This window comes from Petaurus breviceps, unplaced genomic scaffold, assembly GCF_028583685.1.
Source record: "Petaurus breviceps papuanus isolate PSGF00001 unplaced genomic scaffold, PetGlider_PUasm1.0 90630, whole genome shotgun sequence".
In the NCBI taxonomy this organism is placed as follows: Eukaryota; Metazoa; Chordata; class Mammalia; order Diprotodontia; family Petauridae; genus Petaurus; species Petaurus breviceps.
The window spans coordinates 2,164,183-2,172,121 of record NW_027187291.1 but is presented as its reverse complement, the minus strand read 5'-3'; the positions used below and the strand labels follow the sequence as shown (position 1 = coordinate 2,172,121).

The 7,939-nt window shown below is 39.1% G+C and overlaps 1 pseudogene; it reads left to right on the top strand.

The window, feature by feature from the left end:
• Window positions 1-5,562: 5,562 nt before the first annotated feature.
• On the top strand, window positions 5,563-5,999 carry LOC138143082 (small ribosomal subunit protein uS14-like; annotated as a pseudogene).
• The last annotated feature ends 1,940 nt before the right edge of the window (window positions 6,000-7,939 follow it).

Below are 7,939 nucleotides of genomic sequence, written 5' to 3'. Positions count from 1 at the left end.
CCCATTTTACAGATGAGGGAACTGAGGCAGATGGGGTGAAGTGATTTATCCAGGGTCACACAGCTAATAAGTATCTGAGTCTGACTCCAGGTCCAATATGCTAGTACTACCTAACTGCCTCAACATACAAAGGGCTTTGCAAACTTTAAGGTGCTATATAAATTCTGGTTCTGGTTATCATTATTACAAATTGTGACACACAAATGTAATGAAATATTTCTGTGCTCTAAGAAGCAATGAATATGATGAGTTCTAAAAAAAAATTAAAAGAATTTTATTAACTAAAACAGAAAGAACTAAGCAGAACCAGGAAAACAATATACACAATAATGACTATGCAAATATAAGAAACAACAACACAAATTGAACCACTTTGTAATGATAATATCATCATCTACTCCAAAGAAGAGTTGAAAATGCAACCTCTTTCACCTCTTTACTGGGGGTTAGGAGGCAGGGAACGAGGATAGTGGAATATTGTATGTACTGTCAAATACAGTTGATTTCTGCTTGGTTTTGTCTAACTGCTTTTCTTCTGTTTCTTTTAAAATCTTTGATACAAGGGAAGGTTGGCTGGGGAGGGGGAGGGTAAGGAAGAGGAGAGCTATATTTATGAATGAAGCTGATGGAAAAAATAAAAGATCTCAATAAATGTAAGATTGAAAAAGAATAATTTTCATTTTAAAGCCAATTATTTCTAGCTAAATTAGTGAAGCCTTGCTGGCCTTGGAAGTGGGACTCTGTCTTCTTAGAGTCAAAGAAAGAAGCATATCTCCTAGCAAAATTATTTTATAGGAATATAGCTATAGCCTTCTAATTGACCTCCCTGCCTTAAGTCTCTCTCTAATGTATTCTCCATTTAGCTGCTCAAGCGATATTGCTGGGGCAGCTAGGTGGCACAGTAGATAGAGCACAGGCCCTGGAGTCAGGAGGACCTGAGTTCAAATCAGACCTCAGACTCTTACTAGCCCTTGTGACCCTAGGCAAGTCACTTAACCCTCATTGCCTCCAAAAAGTACATAAAATGATATTGCTGAAGTGCAGGTCCAGCCATGTCACAATCTCAATAAGTTCCAGTGTTTCCCTGCTGTCTCTAGAATCAAATGCAAATGTCTCTGTTGGTATTTAAAGCCATTCATAGCATGGTTCTGAGCTGCCTTTCCAGGCATATATATTATTGTCCTTCTCACACTCACAGTTCCAGCCAAACTGACCTTCTTTCTGTCCCCCACATATCATACTTCATCTCTTGTCTTCATGCTTTTGTGCAGACTGTCCTCTCAAGCCCAAAATGCACATTTTCCTTATCTCAACTTCTTAAAATCTCTAGTTTTCCTCAAAGTCTAGTTCAAGGCCACTCTTCCAGGACACCTTTATTTATTCCCTACTCCCCCCTGCCAACTGCTAAAACACTCCAGGACCCCATCACCCTCTACAGAGCTTCTGTTTATCTTTTATTCACTTTGTCTGTATTTCATTTCTATTTACATCTATACTTTCTGTTTTCCCAGATAGAATTTAAGTTCCTGGACTTCAGGCACTAATTTTGTTTTTTACTTTTTATTCCCAGTGCCTAGCACATGGTGAGCATTTAATGCATGTTTGTAGATAGACTGATTTTAGAAGGAAGGCAGCAGGGGCAGCTAGGTGACAAAGTGGATAGAGCACTGGCCCTGGACTCTTAATAACTGTGTGACTCTGGGCAAGTCACTTAACCCCAATTTCCTCTAAAGGAAGGAAGGAAGGAAGGGAGAGAGAAGGGGGGAGGGAGGGAGAGGGAAAGAGAGAGAGAGAGAGAGAGAGAGAGAGAGAGAGAGAGAGAGAGAGAGAGAGGAAGGAAGGAAGGAAGGAAGGAAGGAAGGAAGGAAGGAAGGAAGGAAGGAAGGAGGGAGGGAAGGAAGGAAAGAAGGAAGGAGGGAAGGAAGGAAGCAAGCAAGAAAGAAGAAAGGTGGCCCATGGAGTCGTGGAGTCAGTCAGGCGACCCTGGTTCTAATTCCAACTCTTGACACTTACTGCGTGACCTTTGGAAAACTAAGTTCTCTGGGCTTGTTCCCTCCTCTGTAAAATTAGGTTGTTCAATCCAGAAGACTTGTGAGATTCTTCTCATTTCATCATCCAATGAGCTCCTATGAACAATATGGGCCGGCTTAGCCCATATGTGTTTGTATTCCATACTTGTATTCTTTATCTCAGAGGGATGCTGGAGGAAAAGTACTCTAGAAAAATTTGAAGTAATATAGAATGCATGAGAGACAGCATGGCACAGTGGAAAGCATGATAATATTCATAATAGCAATAATAGTAGCATTTATATAGCAATTTAAGTTTTATGAAGCAATTTACATATATTGTTTTGTTTGATCTTCACAATAACCCTATGGTGTAGGTGCTATTATTAGTCAGATTTTATAGATGAGTAAACCGTGATGGAGAAAAGATTAAATGAATTGGCCAAGATCATACATCTGGTAAGTGCCTGAGGCTAAATGTTTGTTCTTTCTGACCCCTAAGATCAGTATTTTATCCACTGCAACATCTAGCCATAGAACCCGGAATTAGGGGAGACCAAAGGCTGCCTCAGGTATTCTTGTGGTTCTGGGCAATTCACTCAACCTCTAAGACCTCAGTTTCCCTATCTATAAAATGAAGGATTTGGATTTGATGGTTTCTAAATTTATCATTCTCATTAACTTCATGGGAAGCATGGGCTTATTGTGTGGAAAGAAGGGGACATGCCAAGCTAGCTTGAGGGGAAGAAAGCCTGCTCAGATAGAAACCTGAGAATCCTTGAGTTGGCAAAATTACCTCCTATGAAAGAAGCAAAGTTTAAAGCACAACTGATAACAAGTCAATTAATGCCCGTTTCCAAAGACATTTCTTATATTTGCTATACAAGACGTTCCATTCTATCTCTTGCCTCTTACTTCATACATACCTCAATATCTAGCAGGTTCTGCCTCTTGGAAACCCTTGTTTTCCTGTAAGAGTAACTCAAGGGCTGCCTGTTCTACAAAAGGGCTTTCCTGATTCACCTAGTTGTTATTACTACTTTCTTACCATTACTTCAAAATGGCTTTGTCTTTATTTTTTGTATAGTACTCTCTCCAGGCTACTTCTCCAACTTGTATCTGTGTTCAAAAGTTGGGTCTCCTCTGGGCATCTTGCTACTACTACTACTACTAACCTCTAGGGGTTGCCCTGTGGGTCCCTGCTCCTCTTACTATAGCCCACAAGCCCACACCCACAGTGTTTCCTATTAACAATCATTCAGTAGACACAATAGCTTTTATTTTTATAATACAATTATAAGATTTTATTTTTTCCAATTTCACATAAAGACAATTTTTAACATTCATTTTTTTTAAAGCAATTGGGGTTAAGTAACTTGCAAGGTTACATGGACAGTTATTTCTGGGTGTGGTGCTGAGTATCTGAGCCTGGATTTGATCCAGGTCATCCCAACACTGGAGCCAGTGCTCTTACTCCCTAAGCCACCTGGCCGCCCCTAAGCAATTGGGTTAAGTAACTTGCTCAAGGTTACACAGCCAGCTATTTCTGGGTGTGGTGCTGAGTATCTGAGCCCGGATTTGATCCAGGTCATCCCGACACTGGAGCCGGTACTCTTACTTGCTGTGCTACCTGGCTGCCCCCTAACATTCATTTTAAAAAATTTTTGAGTTCTAAATTCTCTCCTCCCCTTTTCACTCCCTGAGACAGTAAGCAGTTTGATATAGGTTATAGTTGTGCAATCATGCAAAATACATTTCAATATTAAAGATATTTATTAAAATGGCATATTAAGAACAGTAGCTATCAAAGCACTATAAAACTGTGCATACCATTTGACACAGCAATACCACTACTAGGTCTGTATCCCAAAGGGATCAAAGGAAAAGGGAAAAGGACCTACATGTTACAAAAATATTTACAGCGGCTCTTTCTGTAGTGGCAAAGAATTGGATATTAAGGGAATGTCCATCAATTGAGGAATGGCCAAAGAAGTTCTGGTATACGATTGTAATGGAATACTACTGTGCTTTAAGAAATTTCAAGCAGGCTGATTTCAAAAAAACCTGAAAAGGCTTACATGAACTGATACAAAGTGAAATGAGCAGAACCAGAACATTGTATACAGTAATAGTAATATTGTACAATAATCAACTGTGCATTACTTAGTTATTCTCAGCAATACAATGATCCAAGACAATCCCAAAGAACTCATGATGAAAAATGCTATTCACCTCCAGAGAAAGAATAGATTCTGAATGCAAATTGAAGCATATTATTTTTCACTTTCTTTTCTCTTTTTTTTTTGGAGGGGGGAAGGCAGGGCAGTTGGGGTTAAGTGACTTGCCCAAGGTCACACAGCTAGTAAGTGTTAAGTGTCTGAGGCCAGATTTGAACTCCAGTCCTCCTGACTCCAAGACCAGTGCTCTATTCACTGTGCCACTTAGCTGCCCCTATTTTTCACTTCCTTTATTTTTCTCTTGATCTGTGGCTTTTTTTTCATATGACTAATATAGAAATGTATTTTACATGATTGCACATGTATAACCTATATAAAATTGCTTACTAACTCAGGGAAGGGATAAAAAAGAGGGAAGGAGGTAGAGAATTTGGAAAAAAATTCTAATGAATATTTAAAATTAATTTTACATGCAATTGATAATAAAAATATTAATTAAAAAAAGAATAGTGGCTATAAAGCATTCCCCTATAAATTCAGAGTCCAATTTCCCAATAATACATATACTATTCATAGGAAGAGCAGTCACAGTCTTAGAGTACAGTAATAATGAGACACCTATGTAAGGAGCATGTGGTCAAAGCTACCCATACTCTAGACAGGGATGGGAAACCTGTATCTTTGAGGCCACATGTAGCCCTATGGTAGGTGCTCAATTGCAGCCCTTTGACTGAATCCAAACTTCACGGAACAAATCCCCTTAATTAAAGGATTTGTTCTGTAAAACTTGAACTCGGTCAAAACACCTCACCCAAGGACCTAGAAGATCACAAAGTGTGGCCTCAAAGACACAAGCTCCCCACCCCTGCTCCTATCTCTTCAGAGCTGGAAAGTTTCTCTCCTAGTGAAGTCCTCACAAGCCTTCCACGTAGGTGTGGGATCTCTGTTGGACAGGTTGATTAGCTATCTTAAGTTGAACCTCCAGCTACTGGATGAGGTGTTGTTTCTTTTTTTTTTTTTTTTCTTGCCTTTTGGAGGGCAATTGGGGTTAAGTAACTTGCCCAAGGGTACACGCCAGTATTTTTGTGTGGGTGTTAATTGTCTCAGGAACCGAACTTGGGTCCTCCCTACTCCAGGGCCTGCGCTTTACTCACTGCGCCACCTAGCCAACCCGAGGTGTCGTTTCTTTCTGGGTGAGTAGCTTTGCTGTTATAGAATGACCAATGGCAGGTTCTGATTCCTTTAGGAAAGATGTTCATACTTCATAAAGAGAGTACTGAATGTGAACACATGATTAATCTCCTAACAACTCATTACTTCTTTTTTAAATAATATTTTATTGCTTCCTTTTGTCTCTGATCTTTGCGAATGGCGCCATGGGTCACCAGCAGCTCTACTGGAGCCACCCTCGCAAATTCAGCCAGGAGTCTCGGTCATGCCGCGTCTGTGTTCCAACCGGCACGGCTTGATGCGGAAGTACTGCCTGAACATGTGCCTCCAGTGCTTCCGGCAGTATGCAAAAGACATTGGCTTCATCAAGTTGGACTAAGTTGTATTTATGGATCTTGCTTCAGTGATTACACTGATCATCAGTACTACCATTTTATTGGATTCTGGACAACTATTTGATCTACCCACCTAAAGATCTGATCCTGTTGTACATGCTATGTTAATTTGCAAATATAATTTTTAAAAAGGTCATCCTCAGTTATTAAAAAATAAATAAATAAATTATATTTTATTTTTCCCCTAATTACATGTCAAAACAATTTTAACATTAATTTTTGAAAATTTTGAGTTCCAAATTATCTCCCTCCCTTCCCTACCTCCTTTTCAAGATGGTAAGCAAATAAATATAAGTTATACATGTGCAATCATGAAAAATATATTTCCCTATTGGACATGCCATGAAAAAAAACACAGACTCAACACACACACACACACATGCACAAATACACAAAGTGAAAAATAGTGTGCTTTAATCTGCATTTTCATCATAGGTTTAGGATTGTCTTGGATCATTGTATTTCTGGGAATAGCTAAGTTATTCACAGATTATCATTGTACAATATTGCTCTTACTCTGTACAATGTTCTCCTGGTTCTTCTCACTCTACTCTGCATCAGTCCATATAAATCTTTCCAGGTTTTTCTGAAATCATTCTGCTCATCATTTTTTATAACACAACAGTATTCCATTACAACCACATACCACAACTTATTTAGCCATTTCCCAACTGCCACACATCCCCTCAAATTCCAATTCTTTGCCACCACAAAAGAAGCTGCCATAAATATATTTTTTTATAAATAGATCCTTTTCCTTTTTAAAAAAATCTCTTTTGGACACATAGTGTTAATGGTATTGCTGGGTCAACATGTATGCACTTTTATAGCCCTTTGGGCATAGTTCCACATTGCTCTCCAAAATTGTTGGATCAGTTCACAAATCCACCAACAATGCATTCATGTTTCAATTTTCCCACATCTTCTCCACTATTTATCATTTTCTGTCATATCAGTAAATCTGATAGGTGTGAGGTGGTACCCACATCTCATTACTTCTGTTATCTCCTCTTTGCTTTCTATGACCACATCAGTTATGAAGGGGAAGGTAGAATCAAATTCCCACTCCAATATGTAAAAACTTTTTATCTACTTATTTATATACATGTTGATTCTTCCCAGGAGAATATTTTTTTTTCATCTTTCTGAATCCCCAATGTCTAGCACAGTGCCTGGCACATATTTAAATCTGGCTTGGACTTTCCATTCCAGATAGTGAAACTAGGTCCCATTCCTCCCCCATGGATGCTGGTGCCTGTTAAGCCTCATGCTCTAACAGCCTGAAGGCTCTCTGAGGGCTATCGGACTCCTAGAACAATGGAGTCACCTTCGGTGAAAGTGTGCTTCAATTTTTGTCTGAGTTTTCTATAAGCTTCTTAACTTGTCCCTCATAGTCTGTCTTGACAACTGTCATATCCATGCTAGATAAAGTATGAAATTGGGGCAGCAAAATTTAGATCATATTTGAAAAGCACTTTGCAAACCTTAAAGTGCTAGACATATGCTAGCTCTTATTCTTTTTTTTTTAGCTATTATTATCTTCAAAAATATTTTCAACTTTAGTTTTGCAAGCTGCAGGGTTGAGAAAGATAGTTGCCCTCTTCACTTGTGCATTGGAAGGAAGGAGCTGATTTCCAAATGCCTGAGCTTCTTGGAAGACTGTTTTCCTAAGCAGGTGATCACTGTTTCCCACGGCTGTGGAGTCAAAAGATCAAAGTTCAATTCTTGCTTCTCACACTATCTATGTTCTATGTGGTAAGCTACTTATCCTGCCTGGCCTCAGTTTTCTCATCTGTAGAATGAAGGAGTCATCTAGATCAAATGAGACAATATATGTAAAGGGTTTCTTTTTGCACATTTTAAGGTACTCTATTTGTCTGGTCATTTCAGTTTTGTCCAACTCTTTGTGACTTCAGTTAGGGCTTTCATGGCAAAGACATTGGAATGGTCTTCCATTTCCTTCTCCAGCTCATTTTACAGATGAGGAAACTGAGGCAAACAGGGCTAAGTGACTCGCCTAAGGTTACACAGCTGGTAAGTGTCTAAGGCCAGATGAACTCAGAAAGTGGAATCTTCTTGACTCCAGGTCTGGCATTCTATCCACTTTGCCACCTAGTTGTCCTCAAGGAACTCTATACATATTGGCTATTTATTGTATTGCTTCTGTTCAGCTGCAGTTCTAGATATA